This window comes from Bombina bombina, chromosome 4 (genome assembly GCF_027579735.1).
Source record: "Bombina bombina isolate aBomBom1 chromosome 4, aBomBom1.pri, whole genome shotgun sequence".
Classification (NCBI taxonomy): Eukaryota; Metazoa; Chordata; class Amphibia; order Anura; family Bombinatoridae; genus Bombina; species Bombina bombina.
In genome coordinates, this window is record NC_069502.1 from 409,983,914 (window position 1) to 409,998,294 (window position 14,381).

Here is a 14,381-nt window from a genome sequence, read left to right on the forward strand (position 1 = left end):
TTTATTAAAGGGATATGAAACACAAAAATGTTCTTTTGTGATTCATACAGAGCATACCATTAAACATTTTTTACTTCTACTATGAAATTGTCATCATTCCCATGATATTCTGTGTTGAAGAGATGCCTATGTAGGCATCTGGGGAAATGCAAGGCAGGAAATAGTGCTCCCATCTAGTGTGCAAATGGATAATGTTCTTGCAAAACTGCTGCCATATAGTGCTCCAGAATTGGGCTGGCTCCTAAGTCCCAGCTTTTCAACAAAAAAAATGATAATAGAAGCAAATTAGAAGTTGTTTAAGTTGCATGCTCTATCTGAATTGTGAAAGAAAGAAAGAAAATTGTATGATATCACAGCACCAGCATATATTCCTGTAGTCTAGAATGCTAAACAAATCAGAAAATACATTCATTCTCAGTCCTCTCCTTTTTATCACAAATTGTATACTTTCACCTATTCTAAAAACATACATTTCCTTTTTTATCATTACAAAAGAATGAGTTATTGAGGTACTGTTAAAGTGAATGTATATTTTTGATTAAAAATAGGGGCACTTTAATTCATCAAAATTTACATTTCACTCGTGCTGTGAAAAAAAACCTTACCTTTTAAACTTGACAGCAGCTCAAGCTTCCTCCACCTGTCGCAAAGCTTCTTCCTGGGTATAAAATGAGGAATCGGGCTTCCTCCAATCACGGTGTTGAATCAGACACTGATTCCCCCGGGGGGGGGGGGGGGAGCCGTGATTGGAGGATGACCTATCCATCATTTCTGACATCAGAAATGGCTTGCGATGATCTGAGGAAGCTGGAGCTGCTGTTAAGTTTAAAAGGTAAGTTTTTTTTTTCTCTCACGAGTGAAATGTAAATTTTGATGAATTAAAGTGCCCCTGTTTTTAATAGAATTTTTAAAAACCGGGCACTTTAGCATCAACATTTACATTCACTTTAACATTACAGTTCTTTCATGACCTGTGAGCAAATTTTATATATATATTTACACTCACTATATAGCCAAATGTACTGTATGTGGTCACCTCTTCTAATTGAGTGCAAATGTTTTAGCCACACCCATTGCTAACATGTGCAAATAATACAGCACATAGCTATGAACTTTCCATAGACAAATATTGGCAGTCCAACAGGTTATTATTATCGGTTATTTGTAGAGCGCCAACAGATTCTGCAGCACTATAAACATAGGGGGAATTCAAGGAAACATTTATAGGGATCAGACGGGTAGAGGTCCCTGCCAAGAATCACACTGTTGTAGTCAGCTCTTAAGAAGGTGATCTGCAAGCAGTTGGGCTCTTAGGCTTACATGCTAAGGGGGTTCAAGGGGATATCAATGGAGGAGAGGAAACAGTATTATGAAAGGTTAGTGTAGGTTGTATGCATCCCTGAACAGTAGAGTCTTTAGGGAGCACTTGACATTTTCAAAACTAGGGGACAGTCTTGTGGAGCAAGGCAGAGAGTTCCACAAGATTGGAGCCAGTCTGGAGAAGTCCTATGAGCGGGATTGTGAGGAAGTAACAAGAGAGGGAGGAGAGTAGGAGGTCATGAGCAGAGCGAAGGGGACGGGAGGGAGAGTATCTGGAGGCAAGGTCTGAGATATAGGGGAGCAGTGCAGTTGAGGGCTTTGTATGTCAGAGTGAGAATTTTGTGTTTAATCCTGGAGGCAAGAGGAAGCCAGTGAAGGGATTGGCAGAGAGGTGCAGCAGATGAAGAGCGATGTGTAAGGCAGATGAGCCTGGCAGAGGCATTCATTATGGATTGTAAAGGAGCTAGGAGGCAGCTGGGGAGACCAGAGAGGACAGAGTTGCAGTAATCGAGGCGGGAAAGGATGAGAGAGTGGATTAAAATCTTAGTTGTGTCTTGTGTAAGGAAATGTCTAATTTTAGAGATGTTTTTAAGGTGGAAGCGGCATGATTTAGCCAAGTACTGAATGTGAGTAGTGAAAGAAAGATCAGAGTCAAGTGTGACCCCAAGACATCGGGCATGCGGGGTAGGGTTAATGATGGAGTTGTTGACAGTTATAGAGAGATTATAGGTGGAGATTTTGGAAGAAGGGGGGGAAATAAGGAGCTCAGTTTTGGAGAGATTTAGCTTGAGGTAGTAAAGGGACATCCAGGAAGAGATGTGAGAGACAGTTAGTGACACGGGTTAGCAAGGAATGAGATAGGTCTGGTGCAGAGAAGTAGATTTGGGTGTCGTCGGCATACAAATGATATTGGAACCCGTGGGACTTTATTAGGGAACCTAATGATGATGTGTAGATTGAGAAGAGAAGGGGACGGAGGACAGAACCTTGCAGTACCCCAACAGAAAGTGGTGACGGGGCAGAGGAGGCCCCAGAGAAGGCTACACTAAAGCTACGGTTTGACAGGTAGGAAGAGCAACACGAGAGGGCTGTGTCACAAATGCCGAAGGATTGGAAGGTTTGGAGCAAAATAGGGTGTTCAACAGTATCAAAGGCTGCGGACAGATCAAGGAGGATAAGCAGAGAGAAGTGGCCTTTTAATTTTGCTGTTAGTTGGTCGTTGGTAACCTTAACGATTGCTGTCTCTGTGGAGTGATGGGGACGCAATCCAGATTTCAGTGGGTCAAGGAGGGAGTTTAATGTAAGGAAATGGGATAGCCGTGCATATACTAGCTTTTCGAGAAGCTTTGAGGCAAGAGGGAGTAGGGAAATAGGGCGGTAGTTGGATGGGGAGGTTGGATCAAGAGAAGGTTTTTTGAGGATAGGTGTGACCAGTGCATGTTTCAGAGATGAGGGAAATATACTGGTGCTGAAGGAAAGGTTGAAAATCTGTGTGAGTATAGGGGTAAGGGTAGAAGAGAGGTAGGGGAGTAGCTGTGAGGGGATAGGGTCAAGGGGACAGGTAGTGAGGTTGTACTGAAGAACTCAGTGACTATATATATATATATATATATATATATATGTCTCTCTCTCTCTCTCTCTCTCTCTCTCTCTATATATATATATATATATATATATATATATATATATATATAGTATGTTTGGGTTAGTTGAAAGGTTATTATGTGTTTTGTATAGTTGACAAAGGTCCAGTTTTTTTAATGGTTGGATATATATTATTGTGTAGAGTTGTTTAAAAACTCCAAGGAGCCTTTGGATGCTTTTCCTATATATTCTCCTCCTACTCTTGCCACCATAGTTTTTGAGTAAGTCATTATGGGAGTATGGATTAGCTTTATGCCAGTGTGAAGAGTGTTTTGTGCAGATTGTGATCTTTCTTAGTACAAATACTTGATACTGCAAGGGTCCATCCATAGCCTAACTTCCATAAGTATACCTTGTCTTGTATGCCATTGGCACATGTTTACCAAGGGTAAGCCCCCAGTGGCCCATAGACACAATGACTTTATTGTCTGGGGATCTGAAGGGTAGCCCCAAGGAATAATGTATGCCTTGCAGTGAGATTTGAATCTCACTGGTATAACTGACCTTGGTCCAAGTAAATCCACAAGTCTTTCAGTTGGCAGTGTTAATACAGGATCAACCTTTTTACCAAATTGTACAGAGAGGTAAATGTGAGTTCATAATGGATACGCTGCTCTTCGTTGCAGGCTGGAGCTTTTTTTCTTCTCAAGATCCTGCCTATCTGTGTTTTTTGTATTAAAACAAATATAAATTAAAATGGCACACAAAAGCATGTTTAAAATGTCATTTTCTGAGCAGTTAGGTTTATGCATTTCATAGATCTATTTTAGTAAAATGTACTGACACAGCCGCTTACACTTCTTTTTTTTTTTTTTTTAAATATGTATTTAAAATCATGTTAATTTCTTGTCTTTTTTTTTTCTTTTGTGAATATTTGTTTTTTTTATAAACTTTAATCTTTGCATTGATACTTTGCTCATTATTACCAATTAAACCCCCTGCAAAGGGATTAAATGCATAGTCAGTCAGTTCTGGGTCAGAAATGAACTACTGGTTTGGAACTAAACATAGAGCTGATAAGGGGTTTTATGTATGCATAGCTGCCAATCACCGGCAGTGTTTAGTCCTGAAGCTGATCAAGCAACAGTGCAATAATAAAATCATCTTGCACATTAGAGTATTTCATTATCAATTTTGTATGTCCCTTTAAAGGACCATAATACCCAAATATTTTTTTATTTTGTATTTAACGTTTCTTTTGTAATCATCTGTTGAAATATTGCCTTATCATCCCTATGCAAGTCTTATAGATATTTTATTTTATTATTATTTTTTTAGCCCATGCCCTCTGTGTCTCATTATCTATAACCCAATCATTGTACCTGTCCTGGGACAGATGAAGTAGCGAGCGTGTTTTTGTTGCATGCGCAGTTGCTCAATTTTGCTACCGAAATCTCACGCTATCTTCTTAAAGAATTGCAAGATTTCCCTTGGTTGTTCTCAAAAATAGGGCTCGTTGTGGCCGGAGTTCACACGCGTGTGTGCACGCTACTCTTGATAGCTTCAGGATTCTATTTTGAGATTGAAATCTCACATGATCCTCCTTCAAGCATCGCAAGATTTTCCCTGTGTAATGTAAAAAATAGAGCTATCGTGGCTGTAGTTTACTCGTGCTTCTCTGATAGCTACAGATCTGCATGGAGGCTGCACTATTTGTGTCTAGACTGTGTGATGTAATGATTTTATACTGTCCACATTTGCATTACATCCTTACTCATCTATTATTCAAAAACATACTATTAAAAGTTTGGTTAATTAGGACTTGCTGCCTTTCCTTAAAGGCATACACATTTAACATCTTACTAATTTCATAAGGTGAATATACATTTTTTTTATTCTAGTGTAATAAATGGTGCTCTGACAAAATGCAGACGGACATTTGGCCGATAGCATTCTGTCCGATGGAAGCTGAAGCATGTTCCGAGTTCGGCTGAGGGCAGATACCCTCCGGAGTGCTCTGTTCTAATCAGAGCCTTGGGCAACCCAACCACCTCTGGGAACCTAACCATGGGTCCCAGCCCGCATGTCTTGTAATTCTCTGTCTGTAAAATTATCTATCTATCAAATGTATCTATCTAATCTATCTATCAAATCTATCTATCTACCTATCTCGTGGCCAGACTGTTATCTGACAGCCACTTTTGTGTTGGATTATTATCCATCGACCAAATGTCTGTCTGACAGCCACTTTTGTGTTGGATTATTATCCATCGACCAAATGTGCGTCTGCCAAATGTATGTTGGCCAAATGTCTTTCGGGTAACAGTCTGGCCATAGTAATAAATATACATGTGCATTATATATTTTTCTATTGTGTTTATAACAGTTTTTTCCCAAGATGTGCACAGAGGGTCACATGATCGGCAACATGGAGGCAAAAATATTTTGTGCACCTTCAGCCAAGACTATTAGCATAAATTTACATAAGAATTTTGATTGGATGCCTATTCCCCTTGAGTTTACTAGCCTGACTCAGCATCTTGAGATCTGAGAAGAAAATAATATTGCAGTAGAGTTTAAAATTATTATTTTAAAAGAATTGTCAAATATAATCATTAAAATACTGTAATTTTTTTTCATTTTTATGTAGTAAATAAATGATTTATGTAAAAAAATAATAATTGAGTATTATGTCCCTTTAAGTTAGAAGGTATGACTAAATGTGTGGTAGGGACAAGGAGCTGTTCAATGTGCTGTCCTAGTTTGGGTAGGAACGGCAAGTAGTTTATTTTTGACAGTAAGATTCTTTTGCATTCTTTTGGAATGACTATTGAACCACAACTGTTTCCAAACACTTGTCAAGAAGTTATCCTATTAACTGCCAACCTGCAGATATATGGCTTCAATAATTATGGTATCTGATAATATTCAAAAGCATTTTTAACAATGACATAAAGACAAATACATTAGAAAATATTTTGCTAAGTGGTCAAAATACTATAATTGTAGAAATGTTTTCTTTTTCGTTTGATATATACTGTTGATTTTTATTGCTTCATTTAACATTTATTTGTATACACTTGGATTTTACTTTTTTGTTAAATAATCTTTTTTTGTTTAAATCTATATTTTTTTCAAAACATCTTGTTCAGATAAACTAGGATGCTTCGGATTTCCAAACAGGAATTCTAGATGGAGAGTCTGATAAATAAATTTCTCATGTTTACTTAAAACCTGATTGATTTTAAACAAATAGCTAGTTTAACAATATTGGTTCATTGGAAAAAGTAATTTTTTTTTGTTTGGTTTTCTAATCAGCACCCCAAACCCTTAAGCCAGTTTTGGCGTTCTACATGCAGGTGTACTTTGCTCTAAGTACCTTTGTGACTTAAATAAATGCCCATTTTTTTCACAAATACTGTTGCTGAGTGGCAGTGAAAAGGCAGAATACAAATAATATAGACAGCTGTCCATTATCCATCTTAGACATAGGCACCCTATGTCATTTTAAACACGTTCCTAATTAACTTCTATTATCGAATATGCTTTTTTCTTTTTGTATCCTTTGTTTAAAAGCATACATTGGTAGGCCTAGGAGCTGCAATGAGAACATTTTGGGTTTCATGTCTCTTTAACCCCTTAATGACCACAGCACTTTTCCATTTTCTGACCGTTTGGGACCAAGGCTATTTTTACATTTCTGCAGTGTTTGTGTTTAGCTGTAATTTTCCTCTTACTCATTTACTGTACCCACACATATTATATACCGTTTTTCTCGCCATTAAATGGACTTTCTAAAGATACCATTATTTTCATCATATCTTATAATTTACTATAAAAAAAATATAAAATATGAGGAAAAAATGGAAAAAAACACACTTTTTCTAACTTTTAGCCCCAAAATCTGTTACACATCTGCAACCACCAAAAAACACCCATGCTAAATAGTTTCCAAATTTTGTCCTGATTTTAGAAATACCCAATGTTTACACGTTCTTTGCTTTTTTTGTAAGTTATAGGGCAATAAATACAAGTAGCACTTTGCTATTTCCAAACCACTTTTTTCAAAATTAGCGCTAGTTACATTGGAACCCTGATATCTGTCAGGAATCCCTGAATATTCCTTGACATGTATATATTTTTTTTTAGAAGACATCCCAAAGTATTGATCTAGGCCCATTTTGGTATATTTCATGCCACCATTTCACCGCCAAATGCGATCAAATAAAAAAAATTGTTCACTTTTTCACACATTTTGTTACAAACTTTAGGTTTCTCACTGAATTTATTTACAAACAGCTCGTGCAATTATGGCACAAATGGTTGTAAATGCTTCTCTGCAATCCCCTTTTTTCATAAATAGCAGACATATATGGATTTGGTGTTGCTTTTTGGTAATTAGAAGGCCGCTAAATGCCGCTGCGCACCACACGTGTATTATGCCCAGCAATGAAGGGGTTAATTAGGGAGCATGTAGGGAGCTTGTAGGGTTAATTTTAGCTTTATTGTAGTGTAGTAGACAACCCTAAGTATTGATCTAGGCCCATTTTGGTATATTTCATGCCACCATTTCAACGCCAAATGCGATTAAATAAAAAAAAAAGTAAAATTTTTCACAATTTTAGGTTTCTCACTGAAATCATTTACAAACAGCTTGTGCAATTATGGCACAAATGGTTGTAAATGCTTCTCTGGGATCCCCTTTGTTGAGAAATAGCAGACATATATGGCTTTGGCGTTGCTTTTTGGTAATTAGAAGGCCGCTAAATGCCGCTGCGCATCACACGTGTATTATGGCTAGCAGTGAAGGGGTTAATTAGGTAGCATGTAGGGAGCTTGCAGGGTTAATTTTAGCTTTAGTGTAGAGATCAGCCTCCCACCTGACACATTACACCCCCTGATCCCTCCCAAACAGCTCTCTTCCCTCCCCCACCCCACAATTGTCCCCGCCATGTTAAGTACTGGCAGAAAGTCTGCCAGTACTAAAAAAAAAAGCTATCCTTGATAAAACATAAATAAAAAAAAATGCATATTTACATATGCTGCTCTGGAGGATCCCCCCTTAGCCCCCAACCTCCCTGATACCCCCCAAACAGCTCTTTACCCATCCCCCTCTAACTTATTAGTAGCCATCTTTGGTACTGGCAGCTGTCTGCCAGTACCCTGTTTATAGTAAAACATTGTTTTATTATTTTTTTAAAATAATTTTCTGTAGTGTAGCTTGCCCCCCCCCCAAAAGACTAACCCACCACCCCTCCCAGATCTCTTAGATCGATATATATATATATTTGGCAATCACTGCCACTTTTCCCCCATAAATGTTCTGTAGTGTAGCGGTTCCCACCCGCTTCCTACCCCCCCCCCCCGCGCGCGCGCGCGCACCCTCGTGCGCACCCGGCATTCCCGCCCACGATCCCGCCCCCCGCCACATCATACGGCCCATCGATGGCCGCCCACCCGCCTCCCAGACTGGCTCCCACCCACCAACGAAACCGGCCATCGATGTCCGGTACAGAGAGGGCCACAGAGTGGCTCTCTCTGCATCGGATGGCCAAGGGGGGTTATTGCAGGATGCCTCGATGTTGAGGCATCACTGCAATAACCGGAAAGCAGCTGGAAGCGAGCAGGATCGCTTCCAGCTGCTTTCCAGACCAAGGACGTATGCCACACGTCCTCGGTCATTAAGTGTATTTTTTTAGAGGACGTGTGGCGTACGTCCTTGGTCGTTAAGGGGTTAAAGGAACAACTTCCCCTAATTCCTCTGAAGCTGTAAGGCTTTCTCTGGCCAAAAGGCCAGTTGAACAATGATGACTCCCAGCTGTTTTTAAATGACTTATTCTCATCAGGAATAGGTTTGATTTGCTACTTAGTGAAGATTAAAGTCAATATTTATTTAAAGGGACACTGAACCCAAATTTTTTATTTCGTGATTCAGATAGAGCATGCATTTTTAAACAACTTTCTAATTTACTCCTATTATCAATTTTTCTTCATTCTCTTGCTTTCTTTATTTGAAAAAGAAGGCATCTAAGCTATTTTTTTGGTTCAGAACCATGGAAAGTACTTGTTTATTGGTGGGTGAATTTATCCACCAATCAGCAAGAACAACACAGTGTGTTCACCAAAAATGGTCCGGCATCTAAACTTACATTCTTGCATTTCAAATAAAGATACCAAGAGAATGAAAATAATTTGATAATAGGAGTAAATTAAAAAGTTGCTTAAAATTGCATGCTCTATCTGAATCATGATAGAAAAAAAATTGGGTTCAGTGTCCCTTTAACAGTAACTTATGTTTAAAGTGAACCAGAGAACTCTAGGTAAGAAATGCAAATGTTTGAATTGATGTAGGATGTATATCTCATTTGCATATCTTGCCCAGAGTTATCTGGTTCATGTTTTTCCTTGGTAGGCTCTGAAGCATGTGCATGTATTTACTGCTTTATAGCATGGACAGACTCTTGAGCCTCTATGAGCATATCTAGGTTTAATCTTCAACAAAGGTTACCAAGAACAAAGCAAATTTGATAATAAAAGTTATAACTTTTTTTTTTTAACTGCACATCTATCTGAATCATGAAAGTATAATTTTACATTTACTATCCCATTTAGTCCTGCATAACTGATGAATGCTGTGTTGTAATTGACCTGATAATTATATTTATGCTTTATATTGTAGTATTATAGATATTTTAAAATATTTCAATGATTTGCTTGTGTATGAAACTGGCCAGATTAGATTCATTAGCAAGAACAGCTTTCAGTGACTAAGGCAGTTAACCTATTTCTGGGTGCAAAGACCATAGGGAAAATTACAAAACAACATTATCAACAGTCTGGCACTCTCTTGCAAGCACACAGATAGATTAAAAGCAAAATGGAAGAGTTAGTTACTGCATTTGACCAAATGGTGATAGGCCCAGGACCACAACACGGTCTCTTCCTAACTCACTATAGAGCTAAATGACACCACAACAGATATGACCTCTAACACTTCTGCTTTTATGATAAAGTGGGAATACCTGCTGCTCACTTTGCCACAAGATCAGGTGACTCGTCTTCTGTCGCCACTGCAAAATACAGACTTCTTTCTTCAAGCATAAATTATGGGAGAGTGGATCTTAGACTTTAGACCCTAATATAACAGAACAAAGTGAAGTTTGTTCATAGTAGTGATGAGGTGCTGGTAAATGAAAGGATACAAAGAAGGGCGCTGTCGCTCTCCGAGGACTAACGTATTTATTTATTTTACTTTACTTTAATTTATTTCACTTTATTTTCTTTGAGTTTATTGTAATTAAATTTTACATTTTGATTTAATTTGTTTTAATTTAATTGAGTTTTATTCACAATTCTGGGTACAACTTGTTTCTTTGTGTAAACACAGTTATAATACAAAATGTATACTGACAACCTGCCTCTGAAAATTGAATGTACACCAAGCCAAGGACTTCTCCAATTGGTTAACGAATGTACAATGAGGAAATGGGCATTGATTGTTATGTTTTGTATTTGTCAGTATTGATAAATAAAGATTATAAAAACAAAACAAAAACAAGGTCTCTTCCTTCATGGGTTCCTAACTTGCAGTCACACAATGCGTGCCTTAAAGGGACAATCAACACCAGAATTTATGTTGTTTAAAAAGAAAGAAAATCCCTTTATTACCCATTCCCCAGTTTTGCATAACCAACACAGTTATAATACACGTTTTAACTCTGTAATTATCGTGTATCTAAGCTTCTGCTGACTGCCCCCTTATTTCAGTTCTTTTGACAGACTTGCATTTTAGCCAATCAGTGCTCACTCCTAGGTCAGTTTACGTGCATGAGCTTAATGTTATCTATAAGAAACACATGAACTAATGCCCTCTAATGTTCAAAATGCATTCAGATTAGAGGCAGTCTTCAAGGTCTAGGAAATTAGCATATGAACCTCCTAGGTTTAGCTTTCAATTATGAATACCAAGAGAACAAAGCAAAATTGGTAATAAAAGTAAACTGGGATGTTGTTTAACCCCTTAATGACCACAGCACTTTTCCATTTTCTGTCCGTTTGGGACCAAGGCTATTTTTACATTTTTGCGGTGTTTGTGTTTAGCTGTAATTTTCTTCTTACTCATTTACTGTACCCACACATATTATATACCGTTTTTCTCGCCACTAAATGGACTTTCTAAAGATACCATTATTTTCATCATATCTTATAATTTACTATAAAAAAAAATATAAAATATGAGGAAAAATTGAAAAAAACACACTTTTTCTAACTTTGACCCCCAAAATCTGTTACATATCTACAACCACCAAAAAACACCCATGCTAAATAGTTTCAAAATTTTGTCCTGAGTTTAGAAATACCCAATGTTTACATGTTCTTTGCTTTTTGTGCAAGTTATAGGGCCATAAATACAAGTAGCACTTTGCTATTTCCAAACCACTTTTTTCCAAAATTAGCGCTAGTTACATTAGAACACTAATATCTTTCAGGAATCCCTGAATATCCCTTGACATGTATATATTTTTTTTTAGTAGACATCCCAAAGTATTGATCTAGGACAATTTTGGTATATTTCATACCACCATTTCACCGCCAAATGCGATCAAATACAAAAAATCGTTCACTTTTTCACAAATTTTTTCACAAACTTTTGGTTTCTCACTGAAATTATTTACAAACAACTTGTGCAATTATGGCATACATGGTTGTAAATTCTTCTCTGGGATCCCCTTTGTTCAGAAATAGCAGACATATATGGCTTTGGCGTTACTTTTTGGTAATTAGAAGGCCGCTAAATGCCACTGCGCACCACAAGTGTATTATGCCCAGCAGTTAAGGGGTTAATTAGGGAGCTTTTAGGGAGCTTGTAGGGTTAATTTTAGCTTTAGTGTAGTATAGTAGACAACCCCAAGTATTGATCTAGGCACATTTTGGTATATTTCATGCCACCATTTCACCGCCAAATGCGATCAAATTGAAAAAAAAGTTAAATTTTTCACAATTTTAGGTTTCTCACTGAAATAATTTACAAACAGCTTGTGCAATTATGGCACAAATGGTTGTAAATACTTGTCTGGGATCCCCTTTGTTCAGAAATAGCAGACATATATGACTTTGGCGTTGCTTTCTGGTAATTAGAAGGCCGCTAAATCCTGCTGCGCCTCACACGTGTATTATGGCTAGCAGTGAAGGGGTTAATTAGGGAGTTTGTAGGGAGCTTGCAGGGTTAATTTTAGCTTTAGTGTAGAGATCAGCCTCCCACCTGACACATCCCACCCCCTGATCCCTCCCAAACAGCTCCCTTCCCTCCCCCACCCCACAATTGTCCCCGCCATCTTAAGTACTGGCAGAAAGTCTGCCAGTACTAAAATAAAAGGGTTTTTTAAAAAAAATAAAAATTTTTTTTAGCATATTTACATATGCTAGGGTGTAGGATCCCCCCCTTAGCCCCCAACCTCCCTGATCCCCCCCAAAACCGCTCTCTAACCCTCCCCTCTGCCTCATTGGGGGCCATCTTGGGTACTGGCAGCTGTCTGCCAGTACCCAGTTTGCAAAAAAAAGTGCTTTTTTTATTTTTTTGGGGCTTTTTTCTGTAGTGTAGCTTCCCCCCCCCACACAGACAATCCCCCACCACCTTGCTGATCTTTTTTTTTTTTAAAGATTTCGATATTTATACATTTTTTATTAAATCATTTTCTGTAGTGTAGCGGTTCCCACCCGCTCCCTCCCCGTGCACGCGCCCGCCCCCGCCCTCCCGTGCACGCGCGCGCGTCCGTGCGCGCCCCTGCTCGTCCCCGCCCACGATCCCGCCCCCCCTGCACATAACCAGGGCCATCGATGGCCGCCACCCGCCTCCCGGTCCGGCTCCCACCCACCAACGCAGGTAGCCACCGATCTCCGGTGCAGAGAGGGCCACAGAGTGGCTCTCTCTGCACCGGATGGCTACCAAAGGTTATTGCAGGATGCCTCCATATCGAGGCATCACTGCAATAACCGGAAAGCAGCTGGAAGCGAGCAGGATCGCTTCCAGCTGCTTTCCAAACCGAGGACGTGCAGGGTACGTTCTCAGGCATTAACTGCCTTTTTTTTGAGGACGTACCCTGCACGTCCTCGGTCGTTAAGGGGTTAAAATTACATTCCCTATTTAAATCATGAAAGTTTTTTTTGGACTTGACTGTCCCTTTAACCATATGCACTGAGATACAAACAAGGGTGACACAGGCCTTTTGTAATTTCCCTAGACACACACATATATATATATATATATATATATATATATATATATATATATATATATATATATATATATATATATATACACATCATTCAGTGAAGAAATTTTCATGATTCAGATACAGCATGTAATTTTATACAACTTTCCAATTTACTTCCATTAAAAAAAATGTGCACAGTCTTTTATATTTACACTTTTTGAGTCACCAGATCCTACTGAGCATGTGCAAGAATTCACAGACTATAAGTATATGCATTTGTGATTGGCTGATTGCTATCACATGGTACAAGGGGAGTGGAAATATACATAACTTTGAAATTTGTTATAAAAAAAATCTACTACTCATTTGAAGTTCAGACAAAGTGCTATTGCATTGTCTTGTTATCTTGCATTTGTTGATTATGCAAATCTAATGTGTTGACTGGTCCTTTAAAGGGACCGTCAACTAATTTTTATTATTTAAAAAGATAGATAATCCCTTTATTACCCATTTCCCAGTTTTGCACAGTCAACATGGTTATATTAATATACTTAAAGGGACAGTATACACCAATTTTCATATAACTGCATGTAAACTACTATAAAGAATAAGATGCACAGATACTGATATCAAAATTCAGTATAAAACTGTTTAAAAACTTACTTAGAAGCTCTCAGTTTAGCTCTGTTGAAAAGGTAGCTTTATGAAAAGACCTTTTACACAAACATGAGCAAGCTGGAGTAGGTATCTGACGGTATTCTCCTAAAACTTTGGGGCTTGGTTAGGAGTCTGAAAATCAGAGCAATGTTATTTAAAAATAAGCAAAACTATACATTTAAAAAAAACAAAAAAACTTTATGGGCTATATAAATAGATCTACAAAATATTTATGCAAAGAAAAAATGAGTGTATAATGTCCCTTTAAGCATCTTTTGACAGCCCCCTGATCAGATAGCTATTTATTATCAATTGATTTGCATTTTAGCCAATTAGTGCAGTGTCATCCACAATCCACTGGAGTGAGCACAATGTTATCTATATGGCCCACATGAACTAGCAGTATCCTGTAGTGAGAAGCTAATAAAAAAGCATGTGATAAGAGGCCATCTGTAGTGACTTACAAACAGGTAGAAATGTAGAGGTTTAAATGTTATAAATTATATTAATATAACAATGTTGGTTTTGCATAGCTGGGAAATGGGTAGTAAAAACCTTATCTATCTTTTTAAACTGTAACAATTTTGGTGTTGACTGTCCCTTTAA

At 38.1% G+C, this 14,381-nt stretch overlaps 1 protein-coding gene across 1 annotated transcript in view; it reads left to right on the top strand.

Moving 5' to 3' along the window:
* The window catches only part of ATP13A3 (ATPase 13A3), a gene marked incomplete in the record, with an annotated part of 582,093 nt that overhangs the window by 97,225 nt on the left and 470,487 nt on the right, over window positions 1-14,381 (top strand).